Source organism: Lycium barbarum, chromosome 1 (assembly GCF_019175385.1).
Source record: "Lycium barbarum isolate Lr01 chromosome 1, ASM1917538v2, whole genome shotgun sequence".
In the NCBI taxonomy this organism is placed as follows: Eukaryota; Viridiplantae; Streptophyta; class Magnoliopsida; order Solanales; family Solanaceae; genus Lycium; species Lycium barbarum.
Window position 1 is genome coordinate 32,576,013 of NC_083337.1, and position 18,164 is coordinate 32,594,176.

Here is an 18,164-nt window from a genome sequence, read left to right on the forward strand (position 1 = left end):
AACCCGTAGGTAAACCGCGATTGAGCGGATCTTTAATACCGGGGTGCCTAACACCATCCCCGGGAGATCCCCAAAACCCTTACCCAGACTTTGGTAGATAAAGTTTCTTTTAGGATAGTCTATTTAAATGAACCCTTTTCGAACTGGTTTTCCTAATTTCCTAAAAATTAGGTGGCGACTCTAAAATGTGTCCTTTAGAGCACCATTAAGTGGTTGGCCGATATTTTCGACTTTTCCGGTACGATTCACAACTGTACTTCCCCGGGAAACCTCCCTCCTTTTATTAGGTATGTGCGAGGCGGTTAAACATAGAATTCCCAATGCCCGCTACACTGACAACAGCTGAGGAGAGATCCTACTGGTTTGGATCGTCTGGCAGGCTACCTGATCCTGCGAGCATGAATGCAGCGTCCACAAGAAAGGATGCCAGTACGAACAGTGTACTGAGTATGTAAGGTATGAATAATAACATAATAAAAGGTACGGAACATAACATGAGATAAAGATAACCTGTATGTCTGATTGCCTCTTAAGGCGAACATCATGCATGCTTAGCCTTTTCATAAAAATATTGCTGCGGAACGTGCAACCCGATCCATACCCATATACCCTGCGCGTCCGAGACGAATTCATAATATACCAACTGATCAGGTGGTTATGCGTATATAACGCCTCACCTTTCCCATATCCCGTATATATATATATATATATCATATACATATATAATATAAGTAGCATGCATGAGAGCCCAAATAAAAGTTATGACTCTATCGGAGTGACATAAGGTCGGTAACCTCCGATTTATATTATGGAACAACCATCATCGCTACATCTCACCTTGAAGGAACAATTATTATTAGATGAGATCAACAACAATGAATACAATTGAGAAATCAGAAAATAAGCTCAATAATCTCATAATAGCATTAAAATCATAAGCTTTGGAATTTCTAGAATTAGAATCATCATCATCATGTTCATCATAGAAAACATCTCATCTTTAGTATCATAATAAGCTTTTAAGAATCACAAACTTCTAACTTTTGGAAGTAAGAAGGTTATAGAAACACATATGGAATCATAACATAAGAATCATGCCTTTTGAAAGAAAGGGACTAGCCTTAACATACCTTTCGGTTTCCTTGGCCACTCAACGTTTATCCCTCCAAGCTCGTAAATCTACATATAAACCATTCATACTTTTGTTAGGCTCACTTTCATACGCTCATCTTAATCCTTCAATTTAATTCTATTTAGAATCTGTCGAAATTCTGGCAGCATCTCCCCTGTTTATATGCCTTCATAACCATAGGATAAACACGTGCAATCATATATACCCTTGAAGGAAACTCGGAAGTCCATACCTAAAATGACCAACACTTACGAATTTCAACGTACAGAACTACGGGGTGTAACAGTATAACACCACCTTCAAAACTCTTCTTTGGAAAATTTTAAAATCCTTAAATATGGTTCATATCTCAAAATACAGACCATAGCTCATATTATACGGTCCATATTATATATTTCCCAGAAACAACTTTTGACGAACCTTTCCGCTTTGATTTACTTATTCTCTAATCCTTCCGTAACTTACCAAACATGAACTTAAACCCTTATAAGCATAATTTAAGCATGTCCAACCTCATATAACCTCAAAGACAAAAACTAAGACAACTAGTGTACGATGAGTCTAAATGTATAAAACTACAAGGTCTAATGCTCAAGAATCGAAGAAGCCAACAATATAAAAAGACCTCACAAAGCGAAGAAAAACCACAAATTCACTTCAGCAAAATATCTATTTACTCTTCATCTTGTAAAAGCACTATAGTCGTCTGAGTCTTGTAGTGTTAGGGAAAAAATGAGAAGATAGGTAGCTATAGAGGTTGAGGCTGTCTCTCAAGGATAATTGGAAACTGTCCAAATTGGAATCACGATTCGAGTTGAGCCATCTCTATAATCAAGTTCCTATAAGGCTTTAAGAAAATCTTTGTAACCCAAGGGAACTGGATTAGGCACCACATCGGTGATCCGAACCAGTATAAAAATCTTTGTATTCATTTGTTTCTATATTACTTTACTTATCTTTATTTGCTTACTAACAAGTTTCTAAGACTTGCAGGAAAGTCGACTTACATAAATTAAAAAGGGTTATAATTCAGCCCCCCCGTGTTTCAATTGGTATCAGAGCAGGTCTCACATAAAGTCTCCTAACTACGCCTGAGAAAAGATCAAATGTCTGGATATCATATTCCCGGTGCAATTCTACAAGACTGACATTCTCCAACAAAATCACCGTACTTCAATGGTCTACACTACAATTACTGGACGGAGAGATTCAAAATCTTCGTTCTATCAACTGACTACCAAGCGTGGCGCGTTATTAAGAAAGGATCAAAGCCAGCTCCAAATGTTGACACAAAAGACTTAAAAAACAAGATCGATAGGGAATCTTTTGAAGTCACCAAAGACCAACAAGAGGTAATTGAAACTAACGCTAGAGCTATAAGTTTGCTTTATTGTGCAGTTAGCGGTGAAGAGTACAGAAAGATATCAGCTTGCGCGACAGCTAAGGAAATGTGGGGAAAACTAGAGGTCATCTACGAAGGCACGTTAGAAGTCAAGAAATCAAGAATCAATGCTTTTAAAACTGAATATGAACTATTCACGATGAAGAAAGATGAAGACATTGAATCCATGTTCACTCGGTTCAGTAAGATCCTAAGAGAGCTAAAGTCCCTTGGGACTGTATATACAAGTTGACAACAAGTCAGAAAGCTCGTAAGAAGTTTGCCTAAAGCATGGCAAACAAAAGCCATTGTTCTAGAAAGTGGAATACTGGATGACATGACCTATGATGAAATCCAGGGCAATCTAATGGCCTTTGAAACAAATCATATTAAAAGATACTCGAAGGAGGAAAAGAAAAAGATTGTTGCATTCAAAGCTACCACAAATGAAAGTGACAATGATGGTTAAAGCAATGAAGCTCTGGCTATGATCAACCGACTATTCAAAAGAATCCTGAGAAAAAGGAGGCAGAAACCTCACAATGGATACAAAAACAACGATGAGCAAAAGAAAGACGATAGATATTGTTATATGTATGGAAAACCGGGATACATTAAAGCAGAATGTCCAGAAATTAAGAAGAATAATTGCAGGAGGCAACATACCTCCAGATCCTATGGAGCATGGAGTGATGAAGATGAGTCAGATGCATAGCCAGAAAATGTAGCCAACATGTGCTTCATGGCCATTGGACAAACTAGTGCGGTAAAAACCCCCACCTGCTCAAAATGTGTTGAACTTCAGGCATCTCTTGATCTGGTCACTGACGACCTTCAAAAGATGATTGATGAACATAACAAGTTGGCTAAACAAAAGAAGGACTGACAGATTCTTCTAGAAGGAAGTCAAATCGAAGTAGACTTGCTTGAAGAGGATTTGGGTAAGATCAGAATGCAATTAAACAACATTAAGAGATCACATTGTCATAGTTTTTCAAATCAAATAGATCTTATTTGAGAAATAATGATAATGTCAATTTTGGTGGGAACCAATCGACTTCCGACGAGTCCTTAACTGATTTTTACTCCGCATCAAATGATTTTCCTAAAAGAAATTTTTCGTGTTATTCTTATGGTAAATTAGGTCACAAATCCTTCAATTGCAAGTACAAGAATATCAAACCAAGAAAATGGGTTTGGAGGCTTAAAAATGCTAATCCAGGGCAAGACACTACTAACCCTCAAGGACCAAAGAGCACTTGGGTACCTAAAAGAAACTGATTTCTCTATTTTGCAGGAACAACCCAAGAAGACCTCTTTATGTGGCTCATTGACAGTGGGTGTTCCAGGCACATGATGAGTAAACAGGATAAATTTCAAACCATGAAAAAGATGGATGGAGGACAATTCAAGTTGGTGATAATACAAAAAGAGATGTGTCACGACCTAATTTCACTAAGTTATGAGGGAACCTACCTTTCCCACCTCGGTAGACGAACCCTTAACCTAACATTTCATAAACACATTAATACATAATAAATAAGAGGAAGAAATAGAATAACAGAAGTCTCACGATAATAATATAAGGAAGCGGAACAAGAGAAATACACCCCAGTATCTGGTCTGGTCATACAAGAGCATTTAACTAAAATCTACAAGTCTAGAAGTAATAATAATACATCAATATTCTCAATTCAGAATAGCAAAGTAAGACATCATAAAAGAAGAGTCTCAGGGTAGTGAAGCGTCCACATGCTCCCCCAACAAGACTCGAAATAACAACCTTGAACTCTCAGCCACGAGAGGTAGACGTCGATCCCACCTAGTACTCTGCATTCATAAAAGAATGCAGCAAGTGTAGGTCAGTACAAACAACACGTACTAGTAGGTATCATAGGCCGACTAATGCTAACTAACGTGTATAAAGACAACAAAGAAAGATAAACACATAAACCAACAAGTGCAAATTAGCAATAAATCATATCCACGGTACAAGTAATCACCAATGTTGTAGCATCTAAACCCAACTGTGCTAAGTCTTATTATAGCAATCCAAATCAGTACATCACCATAGTATCACAACAATCAGCAGAAACCAAGACATAATACAATGCAATAATGCATGTAAGATGAATGCAATGCATATGCAGCTTTGTATAACATGTGCCAGACAGAATGACTCCACGTCTCGGCGATCATGACCCATAGTGGACCCGTGAAGTCCATGTACCTCTCGCTCCTAAATATGACCTTGGATCATGAGCACACTCTCACGATCCCGATAAAGATCTCGGGCATCGGACACTCCTTCGTTCCCGGCAAGAAACCTCGGGAAACGAACACTCATCTCTCTTTTACGCTCTCCGACAGAAACCTCGGAAGCTACACTCTCTCACATATCAGCATCAGTACCAGAACCATGCATATGGTAATGTAACACACAAATGAGTATGAATATGATGAAATGTGATACTAACAACCAATGTAATCCGAAACAGTACCGCATATGTCACATAAGTAACATCAATAGCAAGGCTACACAATAAGCCACAATGAATCACCATTCTCATCTCAGCATCGAACAAGTAAGTACCGCAATATCAAATCAATGATATATCACTAGCCATAATTACTAATGTCTTAACGTGTCAACGAACCAACAAGTAAATAGATTAAGATGAGTCAACAATGCAACGGGGTGTCCAGCCCCAAATCATACAACAAGGCCCAACATAAGACAATATCCATCCCAACTTCGTACCCAAAGACTTACATTCATTCTCTGACAATATCATCTAAACATATGCTTCGCTAATCAAAGTCTCACCATAAGGTAAACCATAACCTACCTGGAAGGCCAAACAACAAAGTCTCTAACAATCATACCTTAGTCTTCCCTTTCCTTTGAGCCTCGAGATAAAGAAAGTCTAACATATCCGAATCATGAAATTAAAATCAAGAAGAACATCATTGAAACCTTACTTCTATTCAAGACCCAAATCCCCAAGTTATGGAATAGGGTTTGTGAACTAGTAAGGTGAAATTAGGAATCTAAAGGTCTCAACGTGAAATTAAAGCTCTAAGTGATCAATTCCCGTCAATATCAAGCTAGAAGAACCAACAATTTACTCAAATTTGGATTCTAGGCAATACCCCTAAATTTAGGTACAAACCCTATTCCAATCCCATAATTTAGCCACTAATTAGGAAGGAATCAAGCAATAATAGGTTCTAATCATCAATTTCATGCTTAATGAAGCTAACCCAATCAATAAATCAAGATTTAGAAGCCTAGAAAGAAGAACTCACTGAACCCTCTGTTAATCATGAAACCCTTAAGGAATTATCATGATAAAGGAATCCTAAGGTGATTATGGAAAATGGAATAACAAAGAGAATAGAGGTACTTACCACCAAGCGTTTCCCCCAAGAATTATCTTGAAAAGCTCTCAAAAACTCTAAAGTCGAAATAATAAAGAATGAGAGACTTTGGGCGGTTAGCCAACATTACACTATGTCATTATGGCAGCAAGTCAACCGCTATAGCGGTGCCGCTGATGCGGTACTGGTGCCGCTATAGCGGGCACCATAACCAAAATTCCCCAAATAATCACAATCTCAATCCCGAAATCCTGCCTATCTCTCGAGGCCATCTGCTCACATGCCATATACACAGACACACATAAAAACACGCTATGAACGCACTCGTGGCCTCAAAATTCCTAACGGAGGTCTCGTTGACTGAGTCAAATCTTGATACCTCAAATTAAATTTCCCAACCCAAGTTTCAAAATGCACCCGAGTGCATTAGGAACCGAACCAAATATTCATACAAGTTATAAAAGACCATCCGGACCTCCCGGAATTGATGAATTCCCAAAAAAGGTCCTTTTACCCAAAACTTAACTTTGAGTAAACTCTTTTTCGCTTTAAGCCCAAATTTTTTTAAAGTCTCCCAAATCATATCCAAATACCTCAGGAATCGTGTCAATAGTCCTCTCGGGTCAAATGTGAGCTAAACAAGCTCGGGGAAGGGTCAAAAGTACCAAAAAGACTGTAAGGACCAAACAGGTCATTGCATCAGATACCAATTAATGAAGATAAAAGAACTAAGAGGTACTTGATTTGGCAAACAACTGAGGATATTGGCTACGCATGTCAGATTCAGTCTCCCAAGTGGCCTCTTCAATAGGAAGATGCTTCTATTGCACCTTTACAGAAACAATCTCTTTAGACCTCAACTTTCGAACATGCCTACCCAAAATCGCAATAGGCTCTTCCTCATAAGTCAAATTCTCATCAAGCAATACCGAGTCCCAACGAACAATATAAGTAACATCGGCATGATACTTCTTTAGCATAGACACATGGAAAACTGGATGAACTCCCGCCAAACTTGGCGGCAAGCCCAACTCATAAGCAACATTGCCCACATGGTCAAGAATCTCAAATGGGTGAAATCTTTAATAGAACCTGATCACCAATGGAAAAATCTAAATCTCGGACCTTCCAGTCCGCATACATCTTCTTTGGATTCTGAGCTGCCACAAGCTTGGCCTAAATGACCCTCATCTTCTCAAGAGACTCTCTCAATAGATCCGTACCCCAAGGTTGAACCTCAAATGCATCAAACCAACCAATCAGAGATCTACATCTCCTACCATACAAAGCCTCAAAAGGCACCATGTCGATACTCGAATGATAATTGTTGTTATATGCAAACTTTGCCAACGGTAAGAGCTGATCCCAATGACCACCAAAGTATATAACACAAGCTCTCCACATATCCTCGAGCACCTGAATAGTCCACTGGACTACCCATTGGTCAGGGGGTGGAAAGCTGTACAAAGATCCACTCAGGTACCCAACTCATCATGAAGAGCTCTCTAGAAATGGAAACTAAAGACAGTACTCGATCAAATATGATAGAGATAGGAACCCCATGCAATCTCATAATATCACGAATGTACAGCTTGGCTAACTTCTCCACAGAATAAGAAACCTGAATTGGAATGAAATGAGTGGACTTAGTCAACCGATCAACTATCACCCAAATCGAATCAAACTTACCTACGGTCTTCGAAAGACCCACAACGAAATCCATGGCAGTCCTCTCCCACTTCCACTCGGGAATGGGTATCTTATAAACTACACCATCGGGTCGCTGGTACTCATACTTAACTTACTAACAATTACCACACATAGCCACAAAATCGGCTATATCTCTCTTCGTACGATGCCACCAGTAGTGCTGCCTCAAATCACGATGCATCTTAGTCGCCCCCGTATGGATCGAATATCTAAAGCTATGAGCCTCAGGCAAAATCAAATGAATCAAGTTGCCAACACGAGAAATACACACGTGCCCCTTAATCCTCAAGGTAGCCTCGACATCAATTATGGCCTCACCCCTCATAACCCTATCTCGAATCTTGCTCAACTGAGTATCCTTAAACTGATGAGTCCTGATCTAATCTTACAAGGACGATCTCGCCTCAACACAAGCTAAAACTTTGCTTGGGGTTGAAATATCAAGACGAACAAAATTGTTGGCCAGAGTCTGAACTTCCATGGCCAACGAACGCTCGGAAAAAATCAAACGAGCTAAACTCCCCATACTCATGGCCCATTGACTCAAGGTATCAGCAACAAGATTGGCTTTCCCTGGATAATAAAGAATAAAGATGTCATAGTCTTTCAGGAGCTCCATCCAGTGGCGCTGCCTGGAATTAAGATCTCTTTGGATAAACACGTGCTGAAAGCTATGGTTATCGATAAAAACCTCACAATGGACACTATACAAGTAATGCCTTCAAATCTTCAAAGCAAAGACACAACCAACAACTTCAAATCATGGGTAGGGTAATTCCTCTCATGGATCTTCAACTGACGGGAAGCATAGGCTATAATTCTACCCTCCTGCATCAAAATATCACCTAAACCCATACGGGATGCATCACAATAAAGGGAAAAATCCTTACCCTTCAAGGGTAATGCCAGAATCGAGGCTGAATTCAAAAGGGTCTTCAGCTTTTGAAAGCTGTCCTCACAATCATTGTACCACTGGAAGGGAACCACTTTCTGAGCCAATCTGGTCAATGACGAAGCAATAGAAGAAAAACCTTTCAAAAATCGATGGTAGTAGCTGGCCATACCCACGAATCTACTGATCTCGGTCACAGTAGTGAGCCTCGCCCAATCCCTCACAGCCTCAATCTTCTGAGGATCAACCATGATCCCATCCTTTGACACAACGTGGCCCAAGAATGCCAAAGACTCTAACCAAAACTCACACTTTAAAAACATAGCAAACAAGCTGTTCTTCTTTACCAACCCAAGTACAGTACGAAGATGGCTCTCATGCTCCTCTCTACTCTTGGAATACACTAAGATATCATCAATAAACATAATCACAAAGGCGTTAAGGAATGGCCTAAAGGCACCATTCATCAAAGTCATGAATGTAGCCGGGGCATTGGTAAGCCCAAATGACATCACAAAAAACACATAATGTCCATATCTCATCCGAAAGGCTGTCTTCGAAATATCCTCAGCCCTGATCCTCAACTGCTGGTAGCCAGAACGCAAGTCAATCTCCGAGAACATTGAAGCATCCTGAAGCTGGTCAAATAAATCATTAATACGAGGCATAGGACACTTGTTCCGAATAGTAACCTTGTTCAGCTAGCGATAATCGATGCACATCCTCATAGATCCATCTCCCTTGTTCACGAACAACACAAAAGCACCCCAAAGGGAGACACTCGATCTAATGAACCCCTTGCTCAATAAATCCATTAACTGCTCCTTAAACTCTATCAACTCAGTAGGTGTCATCCGATATGGTGGAATGGAAATAGGGCGGGTGCCCGGATCCAAGCCAATACAGAAGTCAATATCGCAATCGGGTGGCATACCCGGCAGGTCGGACGGGAATACCTCCGTGAACTCGCTCACAATGGGAATAGACTCAAGGGGTGAAGGTGCAACAGTAGTGTCGTGCACATGAGCCAGATAAGCTAAACACCCTTTGTTGACTAATTTTTTCGCCCGAAGAAAGGAAATGATCTTCTTCGGACTGTGGCACGGAGTACCCCTCCACTCAAGTCTAGGAATGCCTGGGATGACTAAAGTGAATGTCTTGGCTTGAAATTTCAAGATCGCATTATAAGGAGAAAGTCAGGTCATACCCAAGATAATATCAAATTCCACCATATCAAGTATCATCACATCTACCTAAGTGTCATACCCCATAAAAGTAACCAAACATGACCGATAAACTCGATCAACCACAACAGAATCTCCGACTTGGGTAGACACATGAATAGGTACATCTATACTGTTACAAGGCAAATCCCAATCAACGGCATAATATGCAAAAACATACGAATAAGTGGATCCAGGATCAAATAATACAGGTGCTGCTCTATGTCGGACATAAATGATACCTGCTACTATAGCATCTGAGGCATACACCTCGGGTCTAACTGGGAAAGAATAACACTGGGCCCTACCACGTTCAGACTGTGATCCACCTCATGAACTCTGGGTCCCACCTGTCACGACTCAAACGGAGGGCCATGACGGGCACCCGGAGCTAACACACCGAGAACCTATAAACATACATCTCATAGTCATTTCTGGGTGGACCATAAAGATAGCTCATGGATATCATAATCTGTAAGGACATATATCACAATATAACAACATATCACTATATAATCTTCAACAATTATGCCCATTGTCACCAGTCGACAAGGCTATTAAAATATTGTACAACAATATGAACCGGTAGGGTTATGAAATGTCCAACAGTACACACATGTCTACGAGCCTCTACATAGAATACTTGTGACCTTCAGGACCAATATCAAATAGACGAAAGCTCCGAAGTAAGTGGAGTGCTCCTGAGAATCCGCTGATAAAGCACCTACGGATCAGGTCCGCCTGCCAATCTACCTACGGTCATGAATGTAGCGTCCACAAGATGGGACGTCAGTACAAATAATGTACTGAGTATGTAAGGCATGAATAATAACATGATTAAAGCACGACGCATAGGATAAGATAAAAGAACCGTTTATATCTCATAATACCTTTTAAAACATTCATCATACTTATTGACCTTTTTTCTAGAAGAAACAAATCTTACATCCACATGCTTACATATGCAATAACTTACAGTACAATACAACATCGTACGCAGCCATATAGGCTCGGTATTATCCGTACCCGGCCCTTTCGGGACTCGGTGGTATCCGTACCAGGCCCTTTCGGGACTCGGTCAAATCCGTACCCAGCCCTTTCGGGATTCGGTAGTATCCGTACCCAGCCCTTTCGGGACTCAGTAGTATCTGTATTCGGCTATTTCGGGACTCGGTAGTATCCGTACCCCGCCCTTTCGGGACTCGATAGTAATTGTACTGGGCCCTTACGGGACTCGGTGTCACACATGACTACGTATATACATATACAGGAGTAACTAAATAAGGCACATCATCATCATCATTATCATTACCACCGTATCTTTTCGTAGGGGATCAACCATCATAAGATGAGATCAATGGGGTCGTGAGAGTATCAAGAACGATGAACTTGGATAGCATTAGAAATGGAATTATCGTCATCCCTATATCTCACCTCGAAGGAACAAGTATTTTGAGGTGATATCAACAACAATGAATAAAATCAAAAAAATCATGAAATAAGCTCAATAATCTCATAATAGCACTAAAATCATAAGCTTTGGAATTTATAGAATTAAAATCATCATCATCATGTTCGTCATAGAAAACATCTCATCTTTAGCATCATAAGAAGCTTTGAAGAATCATGAACTTCTAACTTTTGGAAGTAAGAAGGTTATGAAAAATATGTATGGAATTATAACATAGGAATCATGCCTTTTGAAAGAAAGGGACTAGCCTTAACATACTTTTTCGGTCGCCTTAACCTTAACTATTTAATGCTTATCCTCCCAAGCTCGTAAATCTATATTCAAGAGAATTCGTTTTATTGTTAGGCTTGTCGTCATATGCTTGTCTTAAGCCCTCAAATTAATTCCTTTTAAAATCTGCCGAAATTCGGGCAGCATCTGCCATATTTATATCCCTAGCCTGAAATCACAATACCAACAAAAAAGCAACAATAGCAATACTAATATCAACAACATCATCATCAATACCAAAATATTCCATAAAACATCCTCCATAACTATTTTCACTTTTAAGACTTTCTAAGCCTTCAAATGAACTCAACATAAGAGATAGGATGAAGAACATACCTTATAATTGAATAAATTTAGCCACACCAACTTTCTTCAAGACCAAATTTACCACAACATTAAGTAGAAGCAAGAACAATCGCCTTTCATTGACTAGTTTGGTGTAATCTTGTTAAATTCTTGATTTAATGGGCTATAAATGTTTGGGGGATGTGTTAGGATATTTCTAGAACTCATAGGAGTGTAAAATGCTGAAAGAAATAGGGTTGATGGGGTTTTTATACCCCTTGAAAGTCGGTGGAACCGACTTTACCAAGTGGGACCCGCGGAAGCTATTTGGCAGCTTGGAGGGTCATCTTAAAATGGCTATAACTCCTTACTCCGATGTAGTTTTGATAAGCGGTTTCTTGAGTTGGAAACTAGACTCGACGAACTTCATTTTAGGATTTTGAAACACCATAAAAATCCTGATATACCTGGAGATATAACCCTCTAAAGTTGGCCCAAAATTCTGCCAACTTTTTTTCAAATTTTCGACAAACTTATTTTCTTCAATTTGCTTGGTCCCGGAATCTTCCGAAACTCTCCATATATGATATTTATCATTAATCGTACTTGATAATAGTCATGTCCTTTGGTTCCAAGGTTGTCCTTCCTAGTTACGACTTACGAGATCGTAATTTATCCTGTGCTCCATTGTTACGTACTTCCCATGGCTTGTACCTCCCAAAACTTCATGAGACGTCTCTGATACTCCATTAATACGGAGAAGTACGTGGCATGCTCATGCTCTGAATGTCCGAGGCGTAACACCACCTTTACCAGCCTGGGATCCACCACTAGAAACCTGATGACCACCACGGCCTGACTGAGCGCCACCCCAATAAGAAGCACCACCTCAGCTAACTGAAGATACCAGAGTCCTCTGGGCTGATAACCTTGCCTGGGTCATTGACAATCCCGAGCAATATGAACAAATGATCCACACGTAAAACACGCCTTAGGAGGCGGAGACCTAGTCGAGAAAACAAGCTCTCAGGAGCTCACTGCCTGGGTGGCCCACTAGAGGAATCCCTCAAAGCTGAGTGCACAGGGCAGCCAGCATAGGACTGATACTGACTAAAAGACTGTCCGACACCCCTCGAGCTGGAACCACCAAAACTTCCAAACTGTTGTGGCCTTTTCTCATTAACTCTTCCAAATGCGGGGGCCTTAGCGGCCTCGACAAAAGAAGCATACTCAATGATGGACTGGAAGGAAGCCCCTATGGCCACAAGTTGAAGGCAAGGAATCTGAAGAGAACCAACAAGCCCACCAACAAAGCGTCGAATCCTGTCAGGCTCAGTAAGAATCAAAAACGCTGAATAATGGGCCAAATGGAAGTAGCGAGTCACATCAGCATCAACAGCTAGTCCCCTCAGCTACAGGTGGAGAAATTCATCCCTACGTGCCTCTATCAAAGCCCGGGGCACGTACTTCTCAAGAAAGGCCCGATGAAACTGTATCCAAGTCAGTGGGGGAGAACCTAAGGTCTACAAGCAATGAAATACCTCTACCAAGTCTTCGCGTCCCCGCGAAATTGGTAGGATACATAATCAACTCCAGGGGATCAACAATTCTCCTCCTATATAACAACTCATGCATGTCCAAGATAAACTCATACACATCCTCTCCAGAAGTACTCGAGAATCTCAGCGGCTCCAATTTCCTAAACCTCCCAACTAGATCCTGATCAGTCAAGATCATAATAGGGCCCACCATGGGTCTAAGATCACCTCCTGGGGCTGGCACTACTTTTATTCGGGGAGCCATAGCTGCAGCAGGGTGCGCTACACGAGCCGATCTCTGGTCAGGGGCTTGCGCCCTAACTCTAGTCTGCGATCCTCTGCCCTGTCTGCTGGGCATCTAAATGGAGTAGAACACGAGCCATAGTATCCCGCATCATCTTATATGAAGTGGCCTTGGGGTGTACCCTTGCTAGAGCCTCATCAACCTCGACAGCCTGGTCTCGAACCTGCTGAAACTCAAGGCTCTGGAGACAATGATCTCTCACGCCACTTCCCTACCACAAGAGCCCTGCCCTTGGCTAGGGCAACCCCGTAGCCTCTAGCTCGACTACGACTTCTGGCTGTCGCTCATCCCTTGGTGTCGGCCGTAGTGCGGCCTCTGCCACCTGATCTCGGGCTATCATAGCTCGAGTCCTCACCATCTGTAAGAGAAGAGATAAGAGTCAGCTACCAATTCGATTGTTCCACATACCAATTAGAATAAAGTAGCACGAAAGAATGAAAGAAAATGAAGTTTCCCAAATATCCTATATCCTCTCGCAGATAACTACGGAGCTCATCGTACCGATCCGTGAGACTCTAGTAGACATGCTCTTGAATTACAGACCAGGTAACCTAGGGCTCTGATAGCAACTCGTCACGACCCAATTTCACTAAGTCTTGATGGCACCCACCTTTCCTACCTCAATAGGCGAACTCTTAACCCAATATTTTAGAATCACATAAATAGATAATAAATAAGCGGAAGAAATAGAATAACAGAAGTCTCACAATAATAATATAAGGGAGCGAAATAAGAGAAATACACCCCAGTATCTGGTCTGGTCAAACAAAAGCATCTAACTAAAATCTACAAGTCTGGATGTAATAATAATACATCAACAGTCTCAATATGTCTCAGAATAGCAAACTAAGACATAATAAAAGAAGAATCTCCAGACATAATAAAAGAAGAGTCTCCGGGCAGCGAAGCGTCCACATGCTCACCCCAACAAAACTCGAAATAGCAACCTCGAACTCTCAGCCACGAGGGGTAGATGTTAATCCCACCTGGTACTCTGCATTCATAAAAGAATACAGCAAGTGCAGGCCAGTACAAACAATACGTACTGGTAGGTATCATAGGCTGACTAAGACTAGCTAACGTATATAAAGACAACAAAGCAAGACAAACACATAAACCAACAAGTACAAGTTAGCAATAATTCATATCCACGGTACAAGCCATCACCTATGTTGTAGTGTCTAAACCGAACTATGTCAAGTCTCAGCATAGCATTCTGAATCAGTATATCACAACAATATTACAAGAATCAGCAGAAACCAAGATACAATACAATGCAATAATGTATGTAAGATGAATGCAATGTATATGCAGCTTTGTACAACATGTCCTGGATGGAATGACTCTACGTCTCGGCGATCATGACCCATGGGGGACCCATGAAGTGCATGTATCGCTCGCTCTGAAATATGACCTTGGATCACGAGCACACACTCACGATCCTGACAAAGACCTTGGGCATCAGGCACTGTATCGTTCTCGGTAAGAAACCTTGAGAGACGAACACTCATCACTTTTTTATGCTCTCTGGCAGAAACATCGGAGGCTACACTTTCTCACATATATCATTAGTACTAGAACCATTCATATGTCAATGTATCATGGAAATGAGTAATAATATGATGAAATGTGATATTAACAACCAATGTAATCCGAAACAATACCACACATGGCACACAAGTAACATCAATAGTAAGGCTATACAATAAGCCACAATGAATCACCATTATCATCTCATTATTAAACGAGCAAGTACCACAATATCAAATCCATGATATATCACTAGCCATAATTACCAATGTCTCAATATGTTAACGAACCAACTAGTAAATAGATCAAGATGAGTCAACAACACAACTGGGTGGCTAGCCCCAAATCATACCACAAGGCCCAACCTAAGACAATATTCATCCTAGCTTCGTACCCAAAGGCTTACGTGCATTCTTCGATAATATCATCTAAACATACGCTTCGCTAATTGAAGTCTCACCATAAGGTAAAGCATAACCTACTTGAAGGCCGAACAACAAAGTCTCCAATAATCGCACCTTAGTCGTCCCTTTCCTTTGAGCCTCGAGATAAAGAAAGTCTAACATATCTGAATCATGAAATTAGAATAAAGAAGAACATCATTCAGACCCTACTTCTATTCGAGACCCAAATCCCCAAGCTATGGAATAGGGTTTGTGAACTAGTAAGGTGAAATTAGGAATCTAAAGCTCTCAACATGAAATTAAATCTCTATGTGATCAATTCCCGTCAATATCAAGCTAGAAGAACCAACAATTTACTCAAATTCGCATTATAGGCAAAACCCTCAAATTTAGGTATAAACCCTAACTTCCAATCTCATAATTTAGCCACTAATTTGGAAGGAATCATGCATTAATAGGTTCTTATGATCAATTCCATGCTTAATGAAGCTAACCCAATCAATAAATCAAGATTCAGAATCCTAGAAAAAAGAACTCATTGAACCCTTTTTTAAACATCAAACCCTTAAGGAATTATCATGATAAAGGAATCCTAAAGTGATTATGGAAAATGGAATAGCAAAGAGAATAGAAGAAGTTACCACCAAGAGTTTCCCCAATAATCACCTTTTAAAGCTCTCAAAAACTCTATAGTCGAAATAATAAAAAATGAGGGACTTAGGGCTTTTAATACTCAGTTAATGAAATAATCAGCCCGATACCGCTTCTACAATAATAGAACCGCTTCAATAGCAGAACCGCTCAGATCGCTGAGGCGGTCAGCTAACATTACACTATGCTGCTGTGGCGGCAAGTCCACCGCTATAACGGTGCCAGTGATGTTGTACTGGTGCCGCTATAATGGGCACCTGAACCAGAATTCCCCAAATAATAACAATCTCAATCCCGAAATCCCGACTATCACCCGAGCCCATCTACTCACGTACTACATACATAGCCACCCATAAAAACATGCTACGAATGCACTCGTGGCCTCAAAATTCCCAACAGAGGTCTTGTTGACCAAGTCCACTCCCGATACCTCAAATTCAACTTCCCAACCTAAGTCCAAAAATGCACCCGAGTGCATAAGGAACCAAACCACATATTCGCACAAGTTTTAAAAGACCATCCGGACCTCTCAGAATTGACGGATTCAAAAAAAGGTCTGTTTGCCCAAAAGTCAACTTTGAGTCAACTCTTTTCTTCTTTAAGCCCAAATTTCTAAAAAGTCTCCCAAATCCTATCCAAATACCTTGAGAAGTGTGTCAACAGTCCCCTCCGGTCAAATGTGAGCTAGACAAGCTTAGGGAAGGGTCAAAAGTACCGAAAAGACTATAACGACCAAACTGATCGTTACAAGATGTTGTTGGGGTTGGATGCATCATTCTAAGTCCCTTATGTGACTTAGTGGAAGTATGCCTATTAAACGGACTCAAATACAATCTTTTAAGTATAAGTCAACTATGTGATGCGGGATTCAAAGTTTTGTTTGATGCTATTAAGTGCACACTGATTCATACAACAAGAAATATCTTTATCTTCGGTGGAAGAGTAGAAAATATTTATGTTCTCAATAATGTTGACTTGCCTACTCTTACTTGTCTTGCTTCCATAGTTAGCGATCCATGGCTTTTGTAACATCCCTTAAATCCATATGGAATATGAAAGCGTTATACGAGTCGTTTTGAACCTTATAAGTAGGTTATGCTTACAATTCGGGACTTAGAAACCAAAACAGGGAGTGTTGGGGGTAAATAATCCCATTTCAATAGAAACTGGGAGATTTTAAGTCAAAACTACAACCCGTACTTCAAAGTACGGCCCGTACTCTGTAGGCATTCTTTGGCGTTTTCAAATCTGAACTCTTTTAAAATTTTAAGGGAAGTACGGCCTGTACTTCAAAGGACGGGACGTCCTTTCTGCCCGTCCATACCCCGTGTCTTATAAATTGCTCACTGGAAATTTTTGGGAAGTACAGCCTGAAAGAACGATTCGTACTTAGAAGTAAGTCCAAGAAGGGACGTACTTGTCCTGCGTCCATCAGAAACTATAAAAGCGTAGGTCCAGTTAATTTTGTCACCTTTTCATCTGTTCAAAAACCCAAAGCACGAAAATTACTTCTCTAAACCTCCTAACTCGAGGGAGAAACAAGATAATCTCTTTCAAGGAAATTCAACCTAAGGTTTGGGTGATTATCCTCCATGAAAGTAACTTGTTGAACTACGTATAATGTAATTAAGGTATGTCTCTCTTTTGAAACTGGTTTTGGATGTTGGTCTCTTTTAAAAAGTTCTTTATTGAATAAAAGGTGAACTTTTCATGAATTGAAACATTATGTCTTGCTTTAATTATGGTTAATGTGCGTGAGAGGACAAGCCCATATTAAACCTAGTTTGTATCATGCTCTGCGTACGTATATAAGTTTATAAATGTTTTTCCTCTATAAGAGATGATCAATAACGATGTCTAAGAGTTGGTAATGATGTTTTCACGTTGAATTATGACATTGAAATCTTGGTTAAAGTAGTGTAAACATTTTCAAGACATTCCTTGAAATGATTGATCTTTACGATATGGCATAATCAACCTTAATGCTAATTG